We start from the raw sequence: 13,237 nt of genomic DNA on the forward strand, positions 1-13,237 counted from the left end.
CCTATATGCTTGCTCTCCATTCTGTTCAAATAGATTTATTTCAAATCCAATTGCTTTCTCTATTATTTTAGTAACCAATGTGTCCTTCTGTAGTAAGAAAAGAGCAAATCCCTAAGCATGGATTGATAGTCTCTATCTGGTCTGTAAAGAATCTGTGAGATGATCCTATCACTGTATATGTTGAATTATTAGTTCATAGTTTCTGTTGTACATTAATAATTTTCCTTTGGAGAACTATCATTCAGATATACATCTGGAAGAGAGCATTACTATTTGCAGGAGCCCCCAGAGTATGCTAATATTTGATAAAGATCCTTGGAGGTACACCAGTATCTGCAGAGCGCCCCCAGAGTGTATCAATATTTGGAAGGGCGGTTTAAAAATTTGCATGGGCTGCCTGGAAGTGTGCCAATAGTTACAGTGGATCTTGAGACACTTGTTTTCTAGAATGCAATCTAGAATGGTACATATTGTATATCCACTGTTTTGAATTTATGGTGCATCAATAGAATGGTTTGAAAAAAAGATGATAACATTTAAGGGTCTTTGGTATTTAGGTTATCAATGGGCAAAAGCCTCTTTTAAGGTATACAGGGTATTTATAAGTCCTATTTCTGAATATTTTTCTCCTCTCCTATTTTCACTTGAGGATTCTTATTCTGGGGTGCAGTTCCATAGACACTGGGTGCATTCTGGTACCATACATAAGTTTCCTTCCTTCACGTACAAATCCGAACAGTGATTGTATGTAAGCTAGTGCACAAGAAAGAAGGGAATAGAGAGGTATTGGAGCAGGATGGAGAGAGGTAACTATCATGGAAAAAGGCTTGTGTGGAATAAAAACACTGGGATAGAGTAGTTGGGCTGAATGGCCAGTTGCTATGTGGTAGTTTTCACGTAATTCTTGGGTCATGAGGGAGGTGTGTGTTAAAGTTGAGCCAGATCCTATCACCTGTGATGTCCAAACTAAATACACATTCTAGCTGGAGTCACCTAATGATGATCAAGCTGGGAAACTTTGCCTAATTTTTCCCCATGCCGAGTCCAGCAACACCAAGGTCAATTATAGTGTCCCTACCACTGTTGACATTGTAAATGGTTTTCGCTTTTCAGATATTGTCCTCCTGTCTATCAAACTCTCTATCATCTCCTCCTTCTCAAAACCCAACTCTTGACCCCTCTGTCCTTGCAAACTATCACTCTATCTCCAATCTCCCTTTCCCCTCCAACGTCTTTGGATGTGTTGTTGCCTCACAAATTCTTGCACATCTTTCCAATGATTTCCTGCTTGAATCTCTCTAATTGGGTTTCTACCCTTGTCACAGCATCAAAAACATCCTAACCAAAGTCACAAATGACATTCTCTGTGACTATTGTACATGCCGCATCCTCCCTGACCCCTCTGTAGCCTCCGACACCGTCGTCCACACAATCCATCGCCAACCAAAGGAAATAGTTTCTCTCTATCCACTCTTATCAAATCCCAGTCTTTCCTCCGTTGTCCAGCTCAGTGAGACTACCCTTGCTTAGTTCAACTCTTACCTATTTGATTGTAACCAGAGCATCTGCAGCAATGGCTTCTATTCTTGTCTGCAATTTGGCCAGTTCCTTTCTGTCATTTACATGCTGCCCCTCGGAACATCATCCAAAGACATGGGATAAGCTTCCATATATAAGACGTAGGAGAAATGCCCTAAAATTGCTTTATATGTCTCCAAAATGGCGTCGGTTATTAGATTCAATGAGAAAGGAAAGGGCTAATGCCAGTTACACGATATATAAACAAAACATTCCTTACCAGTGATAAAGGACATATGCATCAAGGCCATGACCCTGCAGCTTGTTCATTAGGTCATTTAGAGGTAGCAACTTTTCTGTTTGAGGCAATTGCCACCAAAAGGCTAACAAATGGCACTCAGATTGGTCAATAAAATCAATAATCAATAAAATCAAGGCGGTTTCTTTGAAAATCATAGATACATAAGATGGTGCTTTTGACACTAAAGCAGTTTGTTACTTGTTAGTTCTTGTTCTTTTAGTTTTCTTGCAGTATGTGTTATTTGTCTAGTGTAGTTAGATGGGTGTCTCTGTAAAAGGCAGAAAGTGCATCTCTGATGGACAGAGAGAGAGGTTACAGAAGTTAAAATTGTAAATATGTTCCAGCCAGATATAGGGAGCTATAAGTATATCACTTAGATGTGCAAATTTCCCAAAGATCAAGGATGTAAGATTTAAGCCAACTAGTCCAGATACAGCTACCAGCGTGTAAAGTGGATTTTCCCAGGAGCCAAGGATTCAAGAGGAATGGAACACACAACTACAGACAAAGGTTTATCATTCTGATGTTCCAGAAGGCTAACACCATCATCGTAGAAAAAGGTGAGGCAACCAGCTCAACTACGGCAGCCTAAGAGCGAGGATGTCTACGTTCTGGAAACACTTCTAACTACAAGCATATAAACTTTAATCTATCCAATAGACTGGCTATCTAATGCTGCTACTTTATCAGCTATATAAGGAGACTAATCCTAAATTAATCTTACCAATCTCAGATAGTAAACTCAACTGTAAAGTTATAATCAACAAGTAGTTAACACTGATTTACTGTGACATAACTGAGCTTTTCTTGTAATCTCTTTTATTCACTTCATCGGTTAACATTATTCAGTAATTATTTGCATTCTAAATCTTTAAGTTTATGATTTTGAGATTAATAAATGATTATTCATGACTTGTTGGCTGGCTTCTTCTTTGATGATTTGACAAGAAAGGATTAATTCATTCACTTAGTAGTTTGTGCATATCTGAATGGGTATGTTGATAATGTAAACGTTAATATAATCTGATCTAGTTGGTTCAGTCAGCCATATTTTGGGATCATTCACTCTTAAGCATCGACTGGATGGTAAACTCCAGATAAAGAGGTAAGGGAAAGAGGATAAGGATTCATCTGATGCTCTTGGTAAAGATACTTGCCAGAGTATCGATCCCAGTGTGCTTACAATGCTGATGACACACAGCTCTACCTCTTCACTACCTTTATTGGCCCCCTCCACTTTCACTGTGTTATCAGACTACCTGACCAACAACTAGTCTTGCATGAGCCACAATCTCCTGTAGCTGAATAAAGGGAATACCAAAGTCATCGTTTCACTGCCGCACCCCACCATCACCCCCCGCTGGCCGCACAAACTCCATTCTATTTGACCCAGAGGTGAGCTTCTGACCCCAAATCCTCTCCATCACAAACAACACCAACTTACTATGTAACATAATTTGCCTCCACCCTGTCTCTGTCCATCTGCAGCAGAAAACTTCGTCTACGCTTTTGTCATCTCCAGACATAATGCTCTCCTGTTTGTCCTTCTAGGTTTTGTAAACTTCATTTAATCCAAAACTCTTCTGCCCATATCGTATTCCGCACCAAGTTGTAGCTTAGCAAGCCACTCAGTTGTGGCAAACCACTACAAAAACGCACAAGATTAAAACTGGACGAACCACTTGGCATCAAACTAGGCATCAAATTCAGACATGACAAAGGTACACCCAGCCTAGTCGACCCTGCATAGTCCTCCTCATTAAAGCTGGGGACTTGGGAGAGCTGTCCCAAGTCTAGTCACACAACAGACTGTCATAATCATATATCATATTCACAGTTATATCTATCAGTCTTTTGACCAATAATCTGTCAATTATTGTTTAAAAAAAAGTTGTAACTTGTTCATAAAAAGGGTGTAAGGATCAACTCAGCAAATACAGGCCAGTCAGTTTAACCTTGGTAGTGGGGAAGCTTTCAGACATGCTAATCCGGGACAAGTATGGATTCATTAAGGAAAGCCAGCACGGATTTAAAGGCAAATCAGGTTTGAACGCGTATGACAGATGTCAGGTCAAGAATACATCTGAGAATCAGGCAAAATATAGAAAGTTCAGAGGAGAAGTGAAAAAGAAAATAACAGGGGCAAAGCCAGGGTATGAGAATAGAATGAGAATAGAATGGCAGCTAACATAAAAGGGAATCAAAAAGTCTTCTACAGGCATATAAATAGTAAAAGAGTTGTAAGAGGAGGGGTGGGGCCGATTAGGGACCAAAAAGGAGAGCTACGCATGGAGGCAAAGGGTATGGTACTAAATGAGGACTTTGCATCTGTCTTCACCAAGGAAGAAAATGCGGCAATAGACATAGTAAAGGAGGAGGTAAAGGAGATACTGGATGGGCTAAGAATTGATAAAGATCAGGTACTAGAAAGGCTGGCTGTACTTAAAGTAGATAAGTCACCAGGACCGGATGGGATGCATCCTAAGACACTGAGGGAAGTAAACGTGGAAATTGCAGACGTACTGGCCAAAATCTTCCAATTCGCCTTAGAAACATGGGTGGTGCCAGAGGATTGGAGAATTGCAAATGTTACACCCTTGTCCAAAAAAGGGTGTAATGATAAACCCAGCAACTATAGGCCAATCAGTTTAACCTCGGTAGTGGGGAAGCTTTTAGAAATGATAATCATGCAGAAAATTAGCAGTTACTTGGACAAGTGTGGATTAATTAATAAAGCCAGCACAGATTTGTTAAAGGCAAATCGTGTTTAACCAACTTGATCGAGTTTCTTGATGAGCTAACAGAGAGGGTTGATGAGGGCAAAGAGGTTGACGTGCTGTACATGGATTTCCAAAAGGCATTTGACAAAGTGCCACATAATAGGCTTGCCAGCAAAGTTGAAGCCCATGGAATAAGAGGGACAGTAGCAGCATAGATGTGAAAATGTCTAAGTGACAGGAAACTGAGCAGTTGAACGGTTGTTTTTCGGACTGGAAGAATGTACACAATGCTGTTCCTCAGGGGTCGGTACTAGGGTCATTGCTTTTCTTGATATATATAATTGACTTAGATGTGGGTGTACAGGGCACAATTTCAAAATTTGCTGATGACACAAAACCTGGAAGTATAGTGAATCATGAGAAGGATAGTGATAGACTTCAAGACGATATAGACAGATTGGTGGAATGGGCAGACATGTGGCAGATTAAATTTAATGCAAAAAAGTGTGAAGTGATACATTTTGGTCCAATGAGGAGAGGAAATATAAATTAAAGAGTACAATTCTAAAGTGGGTGCATGAACAGAGAGACCTAGGGATATATGTGCACAAATCATTGAAGGTGGCATGTCAGATTGAGAAAGCATTTACAAAAGCTTACAGGATCCTGGGCTTCAGGAATAGAGGTATAGAGTACAAATGTGTGGAAATTATATGATGAACCTGTATAAACCACTGGTTCGGCATCAACTAGTGTATTGTGCTGTATTCTGGGCACCGCACTTTAGGAAAGTTATTAAGGCCTTAGAGAGGGTGTAGAAAAGATTTACAAGAATGATTCCAAGGATGAGGGACTTCAGTTACATGGATAGACTGGAGAAGCTGGGATTATAAGATTGAGAGGCGATTTGAAAGAGGTGTTGAAAATCATGAGGGATCTGGACAGATAAGATAGAGAGAAGCTGTTCCCATTGGTAGAAGGTTCAAGCACCAGAGGACATAGAGTTGGCAAAAGAACCAAAGGACATAAGAAAAAACTTTTTTACTCAGCAAGTGGTTAGGATCTGAAATCCACTGCCTGAAAGGGTGGTGAAGGCAGACTCAATCACTGCTTTCAAAAGGGAATTGGATAAGTACCTGAAATAAAAACAATTGCAGGGCTATGGAGGAAGGGCTGTGGAGTGAGACTAATTGAGGTGCTCTTGCACAGAGCTGGCACGGACTTGACCCGTGAGGGTTGATATGGTTGATGTGGTGTACATGGACTTCCAAAAGGAGTTTGACAAAGTGGCACTTAATAGGCTTGCCAGCAATGTTCAAGTCCATGGAATAAAGGGAACTGTACCAGCATGGATACAAAATTGGCTAAGTGTCAGGAAATAGAGAATAGTTTTGAATGGCTGTTTTTCAGACTGGAGGAAGGTATAGAGTGGTGTTCCCCAGAGGTTGGTACTAGGACCACTGCTTTAATTGATATAGGTGAATGACTGGGACTTGGGTGTACAGGGCACAATTTCAAAATTTGCAGATGGCACAAAACTTGGAATTATAGTGAACAGTGAGGAGAATAGGGATAGACTTCAGGAGGACATAGACAGGCTGGTGAAATGGGTGGCCACATGGCCATAAAGAAAACAGACTTGCATTTATAAAGCACCTTTCACATCCTCCGGACGTCCCAAAGCACTTTACAGCCAATGAATTACTTTTTTTTTGAAGTGTAGTCACAGTCGTAATGTAGGAAACACGGCAGCCAATTTTCTCTCACAAACAGCAATGAGATAATGACCAGATAATCTGTTTTTGGTATGTTGATTGAGTGCTAAATATTAGCCAGGCCAATGGGGATAATTCCCCTGCTTTTCTTTGAAATAGTGCCATGGGATCTTTTATGTCCACCTGAGAGGGCAGACGGGATCTCGGTTTAAGATCTCATCCAAAAGACGGCATCCACGATAGTGCAGCACTCCCTCAATACTGCACTGGGGTGTCAGACGATTTTTGTGCTAAAGTCTCTGGAGTGGTTCTTGATACCACAACCTTTTGACTCAAAGGTGAGGTTGCTGCCCACTGAGCCACTGGCTGATACTCTAATGTGTTATTTAACATTCTAATGTGAAAGTTAATGTAGAAACATGCGACATGATACATGTTGATAGGAAGAACCAGGAGAGAAAATATAAATTAAATGGTACAATTCTAAAGAGGGTACATAAACAGAGAGACCTTGGGGGTTTTGTGCATAAATCATTGAAGGTGGCAGGGCAAGTTCATAAAGCGGTTAAAATAGCATACAGATCCTAGCCTTCATAAATAGAGGCATAGAGTACAAAAGCAAGAAAGTTATGATGAATCTCTTAAAAACACTGGTCCGACCTGAACTGGAGTAAAGTGTTCAATTCTGGGCACTGCACTGTAGGAAGGATGTGAAGGCCTTAGAGAGTGTGCAAAAAAGATTTACAAGAATGGTTCCAGAGATGAGGGACATCAGTTACATGGATAGACTGGAAAAGCTGGGGCTGTTCTCCTGCGAGCAGAGAAGTTTGAGAGGAGATTTGATAGAGGTATTCAAAATCATGTCTTCTTCTTAGATAGTCCCTCGGAGTCGAGGATGACTTGCTTCCACACTAATATGAGTTCTCAGGTGACTGATGACTCCTACAGTCTCTGTCACAGGTGGGGCAGATGGTGGTTGGAGGGACAGGTGGGTGGGGTGCCTGGGTTGTCGTGCGCTCCTTCCACTGTTTGCGCTTGGCTTCTGCTTGCTCCCGGCGAAAAGACTCGAGGCGTTCGGCGCTTTCTCGGTTGCTTCTCCACCACTTTGAGCGGTCTTGGGCCAGGGATTCCCAAGTGTTAGTCGGGATGTTGCACTTCTTCGAAGAATCTATGAGGGTGTCCTTGAAGCGTTTCCTCTGCCCACCTGAGCCTCACTTGCCGTGTCGGAGCTCTGAGTAGAGCGCTTGTTTTGGGAGTCTAGTATCGGGCATGCAGACAATGTGGCCCATCCATTGGAGCTGATCGAGTGTAGTGAATGCTTCGATGCTGGGGATGTTAGCCTGAGCAAGAAGACTGACATTGGTGTGCCTATCCTGTCAATGGATTTGCAGGATCTTGCAGATCCAGTGTTGGTGGTACTTCGCCAGTGCTTTGAGATGCCTGCTGTACATAGTCCATGTCTCTGAAGCATACAGGAGGGCGGTTATCACTACTGCTCTAAACAGAGTAGATTTAGAGTAACTGTTCCCATTGGCGGAAGAGTCTTGAAACAGGACATAGATTTAAGGTGATTGGCAGAAGACCCAAAGGCGATACGCAGTGAGTTGTTATGATTTGGAATGCACTGCCCGAGATGGTGGTGGAGGCAGGTTTAATCGTTGCACTCAAAAGGAAAAACAAAATTGCAGGGCTACGGGGAAAGGGCGGGGGAGTGGGACTAGCTGAATTGCTCTTGCAGAGAGCCGGCTCACTGGGCCGAATGTCTCCTTCTGTGCTGTAATCATCCTATGATTCTATGATTCCAGGCAATGTCTCAGAGACCTCCATCACCAAGCCTGGGTATGGCTGTCCAATCGGCAGGACAGACCTCCCCGAAGTGGCAGCAAATGGAATTTAGTTGGGTGGGAGTTGTCTTGGGAGCCCTCAATGTTGATTTAGGACCCAATGAAGTCTCATGGCTTCAGGTCAAACACGGGCAAGAAAACTTCCCACTGATTACCAGCTACCGCTCTCCCTCAGCTGATGAATCTGTACTCCCCCCTGTTGAACATCACTCGGAAGTAGCACTGAGGATAGCAAGAGCACAGATTGGACTCTGGGTGGAGGAATTCAAAGTCCATCACCAAGACTGGCTCAGTAGCACTACTACTGACCAAGCTGACTGAGCCCTGAATGATATAGCTGCCAGACTGGACCTGCATCAGTTACTGAGAGAAACAACATAAGGGATGACCTCATTTTTATCAATCTATTTATTGCAGGTGCACTTGTCCGTGACAGTTTTGGTCGAAATGACCACCGCACAGTCTTTGTGGCAGCAAAGTCTCATCATCACGAGGGCAGAGTTGGCTATGGTGGACTGGGAAAATAGATTAAAGTTTAGGACGGTTGTTGAACAGTGGTGTACATTTAAGGAGATATTTCACAACTCTCAAGAAAAATATATTCCAGTGAAGAGGAAAGGTAGCTATCCATGGCTAACTAAAGAAATAAAGGACGGTATCCAATTAAAAACCAGGGCATACAAAGTGGCCAATACTAATGGGAGGACAGAAGACTGGGAAGCTTTTAAAAGCCAGCAAAGAATGATTTAAAAAATGATGAAAAAGGGAAAATAAACTATGCAAGTAAACTAGCACAAAAAATAAAACAGATAGCAAGAGTTTCTATAGGTATATAAAAAGGAAAAGAGTGGCTAAAGTAAATGTTGGTCCCTTAGAGGACGAGACTGGGGAATTAGTAATGGGAAACATGGAGATGACAGAAACTCTGAACAAATATTTTAGAAACATAGAAACATAGAAACATAGAAATTTACAGCGCAGAAGGAGGCCATTCCGGCCCATCGTGTCCGGGCTGACCAAAAAAAGAGCCGCACGGCCCTTGGTCAGCAGCCCTAAAGGTTAAATATAAACCTATGAACAATGACAGAAAGAAAAAGAGCATCCAGCCCAACCAGTCCGCCTCACACAACTGCGACACCCCTTATACTGAAACATTCTACACTCCATCCCCACTGGAGCCATGTGATCTCCTGGGAGAGGCACAAAACAGATAAAAACCCAGGCCAATTTAGGGAGAAAAAATTTGGGAAAATTCCTCTCCATCCCATCCAGATGATTGAAACTAGTCCAGGAGATCACCCTGGTTGTATTCGATTCCCTGCAGTACTTATCATTATATGTATGCCGTCCAATAAAAGTTCATCCAGTCTAATCCCAATTACCAGCTCTAGGTCCGTAACCCTGCAAGTTACTGCACTTTAAGTGCCCATCTAACCATCTCTTAAAAGTGGTGAGGGTATCTGCATCCACCACTCTTTCAGGCAGCAAGTTCCAGATCCCCACAACCCTCTATGTAAAGAAGCCCCCCCCCCCTCAAATCCCCTCTAAACCTTCCACCAACCACCTCATAATCCTCCTCATAATAGACCCCTCCACCAAAGGAAATAGACCCTTACTATCCACTATGTCCAGGCCCCTCAACATTTTGTACACCTCAATGAGGTCTCCATTCAACCTCCTCTGTTCCAATGAGAACAAACCCAGCCTATCCAATCTGTCCTTATAACTAAGATTCTCCATTCCAGCCAACATCCGAATAAATCTCCACTGAACCCTCTCGAGTGCAATCATGTCCTTCCTCTAATACGACGACCAGAACTGCACGCAGTACTCCAACTGTGGCCTAACCAAAGTATTATAAAATTTAAGCATAACTTCCCTGCTCTTATAGTCTATGCCTCAGCTAATAATGGCAAGCATTCCGTAAGCCTTCTTAACCACCTTATCCACCTAGCCTGCTACTTTCAGGGATCTGTGGACAAGCTCTACACTATTAAATTGCCTACTGCTTAATGTGTATACCCTGTCCTTATTAGCCCTCCCAAAGTGCATTACCTCACACTTCTCTGAATTAAATTCCATTTTCCACTGCTCTGCCCACCTGACCAGTAGATTGATGTCCTCCTGCAGCCCATGACTTTCCTCTTCATTATCAACCACACTGCCAATTTTAGTGTTGTTTGCAAACGTCTTAATCATACTCCCTATATTCAAATCTAAATCGTTGATATATACCACAAAATGCAAGGGACACAATACTGAGCTCTGCGGAACCCCTAGAAACATCCTTCGTTCACAAAATCATCCATCAATCATTACACTGTGCTTTCTACCTCCAAGCCTATTTTGGATCCAACATGCCACTTTGCCCGGTATCCCATGGGCTTTAACCTTCATGACCAGTCTACCAAGTGGGAACTTATCAAAAGCCTTGCTAAAGTCCATATATACTGCATTGTTAGCACTACCCTCATCGACCCTCTTGGTTACCTCCTCAAAAAGTTCAATCAGGTTAGTCAAACACGATCTTCTTTTAACAAATCCGTGCTGACTGTCCCTAATCAATCCTTGCCTTTCCAAATGCAGTTTTATCCTGTCTTTCAGGATTTTTTCCAATAGTTTTCTCACCACTGAGGTTAGGCTGACAGGCCTGTAATTACTCGGCCTATCCCTTTTTTCCTTCTTAAACAAGATTACTACATTTGCAGTCCTCTAATCCTCCGGCACCATGCCCAGATCCAAAGAGGAGTAGAAAATGATGGTCAAGGCCTCTGCTAATTCCTCTTTTACTTCGCTCAACAGCCTGGGATGCATTTTATCTGGGCCTGTATTTTGTATCACTCTTTATAGTAGAGGACACAAATAATATCCAGTTGATAGACAAGGAGCTATAGGGGGGGAGGAACTTATCACAATCACAATCACTAAAGAGGTGATACTCAGTAAGATAATGGGACTAAAGGCAGATAAATCCCCTGGACATGATGGCCTGCATCCTAGGATCTTAAGAGAAGTAACGACAGGGATAGTGGATGCACTGGTTGTAATTTACCAAAATTCCTTAGATTCTGGGGAGGTCCCAGCAGATTGGAAAACTGCAAATGTAATGCCCCTATTTAAAAATGGAGGCATACAAAAAGCAGGAAACTATAGACCAGTTAGTCCAACAACTGTGGTTGAGAAAATGTTGGAGTCCATTATTAAAGAAGTAGGACATTTGAAAAAGCATAATTCAGTCAGGCAGAATCAGCATGGATTTATGAAGGGGAAGTCATGCTTGACAAATTTGCTGGAATTCTTTCAGGATTTAACAAACAGGGTGGATAAAGGGGAACCAGTGGATGTGCTGTATTTGGACTTCCAAAAGGCATTTGACAAGATGCCACATAAAAGGTTCCTTGACAAGATAAAAGTTCACGGGGTTGGGGGTAATATACTAGCATCGATAGAGGATTGGCTAACGAACAGAAAACAGAGAGTCGGGCTAAATGGTTCTTTTTCGGGTTGGCAATCAGTAATTAGCACGGTGCTGCAGGGATCAGTGCTGGGACCCCAACTATTTACAATCTATATTAACGACATGTAATAAGGGACCGAGTGTAACATAGCCAAATTTGCTGATGCTACAAAGATGGGAGGAAAAGCAATGTGTGAGGAGGACACACAAAATCTGTAAAAGGACATAAACAGGCTAAGTGAGTGGGCAAAAATTTGGCAGATGGAGTATAATGTTGGAAAGTGTGAGGTCATGCACTTTGGAAGAAAAAAATTAAAGAGCAAGTTATTATTTAAATAGAGAAATATTGCAAAGTGCTGCAGTACAGTGGGACCTGGGGGTGCTTGTGCATGAAACACAAAAGTTTAGTATGCAGGTAGAGCAAGTGATCAGGAATGCCAATAGAATCTTGGCTTTTATTGCAAAGGGGATGGAGTATAAAAGCAGGGAAGTCTTGCTACAGTTATACAGGCTATTGGTGAGGCCACACCTGGAATACTGCATGCAGTTTTGGTTTCCATAGTTATGAAAGGATATACTTGCTTTGGAGGCAATTCAGAGAAGGTTCACGAGGTTGATTTCGGAGATGAGGGGGTTGACCTATGACCTTATGTTCTTATGTTCTTATCACACTGAGGACACCCTCCATCGTGTTCTGTTGCACTAAATGGATAGATTCAGAACAGATCTATCAACTCAAAACTGGACATCCATCAGGCACTGTGGGTGATCAGCAGCAGCTGAATTGTATTCTACCACAATCTGTAACCTCATGGCGTGGCATAGAAAATAAGAACATAAGAAATAGGAGCAGGAGTAGGCCATACAGCCCCTCGTGACTGCTCCACCATTTAATATGAACATGGCTGATCCGATCATGAATTCACGTCCACTTCCCCGCCCGCTCCCCATAAACTCTTATTCCCTTATCGGTTAAGAAACTGTCTATCGCTGTCTTAAATTTATTCAATGTCCCAGCTTCCACAGCTCTCTGAGGCAGCGAATTCCACAGATTTACAATCCTCAGGGAGAAGAAATTCCTCCTCAGCTCAGTTTTAAATGGGCAGCCCCTTTTTGAAAGCTTTAGCCTCCAAGTTCTAGTCTCCCCTATCAGTGGATACATCCTCTCTGCATCCACCTTGTCAAGCACCCTCATAATCTTATACGTTTTGATAAGATCACCTCTCATTCTTCTGAATTCTACTGAGTAGAGGCCCAACCTACTCAACCTTTCCTCATAATTCAACCTCCTCATTTCCGGAATCAACCTAGTGAACCTTCTTTGAACTGCCTCCAAAGCAAGTATATCATTTCGTAAATATGGAAACCAAAACTGCACGCATTATTCCACGTGTGGTCTCACCAATACCCTGTATAAGCATAGCAAGACTTCCTTGTTTTTATACTCCATCCCCTTTGCAATAAAGGCCATGATTCCATTGCCTTCCTGATCACTTGCCGTACCTGCATACTAACCTTTTGTGTTTCATCTACAAGTACCCCCAGGTCCCGATGTACTGCAGCACTTTGCAATCTTTCTCCATTTAAATAATAACTTGCTCTTTGATTTTTTTCTGCTAAAGTGCATGACCTCACACTTTCCAACATTATACTCCATCTGCCAATTTTTTGCCCACTCACAT

This window comes from Pristiophorus japonicus, chromosome 6 (genome assembly GCF_044704955.1).
Source record: "Pristiophorus japonicus isolate sPriJap1 chromosome 6, sPriJap1.hap1, whole genome shotgun sequence".
In the NCBI taxonomy this organism is placed as follows: domain Eukaryota; kingdom Metazoa; phylum Chordata; class Chondrichthyes; family Pristiophoridae; genus Pristiophorus; species Pristiophorus japonicus.